This window comes from Myotis lucifugus, unplaced genomic scaffold (assembly GCF_000147115.1).
Source record: "Myotis lucifugus unplaced genomic scaffold, Myoluc2.0 scaffold_178, whole genome shotgun sequence".
NCBI lineage: Eukaryota > Metazoa > Chordata > Mammalia > Chiroptera > Vespertilionidae > Myotis > Myotis lucifugus.
In genome coordinates, this window is record NW_005871226.1 from 216,561 (window position 1) to 217,993 (window position 1,433).

Below are 1,433 nucleotides of genomic sequence, written 5' to 3' on the forward strand. Positions count from 1 at the left end.
GAACGACCCTTTCACAGGGGTCGCCTAAGACCACCAGAAAACACATATATAATTACATATTGTTTTTGTGATTAATCACTATGCTTTAATTATGTTCAATTTGTAACAATGAAAATACATCCTGCATATCAGATATTTACATTACGATTCATAACAGTAGCAAAATTACAGTTATGAAGTAGCAACGAAAATAATTTTATGGTTGGGGGTCACCACAACATGAGGAACTGTATTAAAGGGTTGCAGCATTAGGAAGGTTGAGAACCACTGCCATAGAATGTAAACTCCATGATGGTACTGACTTGGTTTGCTTACTACTGTATCCATGCACCTAGAAATACGTGGCATGCAATAGGCATTTGAACTGGTCAGTTGGGCCTCCTGGTGCTTACCACAGGCTGTGTTCTTACACTGACTGTACAGAAATAGGTGGCAGAGTAAACTTACCCCATATACACCTTAGCTCAGGCTCTTTGCCTGGTCTGTATTGTGAATGGGGAGACATTGAGTCAAGGAGGTTTGGGATCTGACTGGTTTTCACTTCCTCTGGAAGGGCAAGGAAAGGCTCTCAGGGAGTGATTGTGGCTTTTTGCATCATCTGATCCTTCGAGTGCCAGAAAAAAAAAAAGGTGAAGGAAATAGAAATTAGTTCTATCTTCGCTTGAGCTGAGACTTCATCTTCTCCTCCCCTTGCACATCCGTGCTCCTGGTCCTCATGCTTTGACTCAGAGGCAGATTTATTTATCCAAAATGTGTTAGCTTTCAGCTTAGTAACTCTCAGTCTAATCCACAGAAATTATACATATTTGTGTGTGTGCATATGTATTTCTATATGTACACATATACTATGTATATGTTTACGAGGGTATACATATTTGTATACAGATGTATGTTTAGCTGAGACAAGTTCTACAAATCAATATCCCTTCCCTTACTCTCTGTGACGTATTACTATTTCCTATTCTCTTTCATCCTTTCTTTTTAATGTGGTCAAGAATGTCTAAACCCTGCAATCCATTAATGGATGCTACTTCTTCAAAAGCCCCTACCTTAGCAGATAAGCACCTGTAACTCCAGGAATATTTAGGATTAACTACAGAAATAATGAAGTAAAACAAAGTCATAGCATTAATATTCTCCATTACATTTTGAAACAACCTATTTACTTTGGCATTTATAACGTTTAAGAGAATTTAATATTATAGATTAATTTTGCAATTCCATTTTAAAATGTGAAGTGGAATAATTTAGACCCATGATTTTAAGTGGATATATGTAACAATTTAATGTTTGCAAGCAATATTGAGATTTTAATATTTACCATCCATATTTTTAAGTTTAATATATTTGGCTTTAAGAGTGAGCTCGGGCCCAGTGGTTGAACTTAGACCTATGAACCAGAAGATCAGAGTTCGATCCTGGGTTGTGGGCTC

General features: G+C 37.0%; 1 long non-coding RNA gene and 1 other non-coding gene across 3 annotated transcripts in view; one reads left to right on the top strand and one right to left on the bottom strand.

Moving 5' to 3' along the window:
• LOC106698413 overlaps window positions 1-1,433 on the bottom strand; it is a 52,873-nt gene that overhangs the window by 50,138 nt on the left and 1,302 nt on the right. The gene's annotated exons all lie outside the window — the stretch shown is intronic.
• LOC111827515 lies at window positions 376-507 on the top strand. The gene has a single exon (XR_002831127.1). It is a non-coding gene; the product is annotated as a small nucleolar RNA SNORA51 (small nucleolar RNA).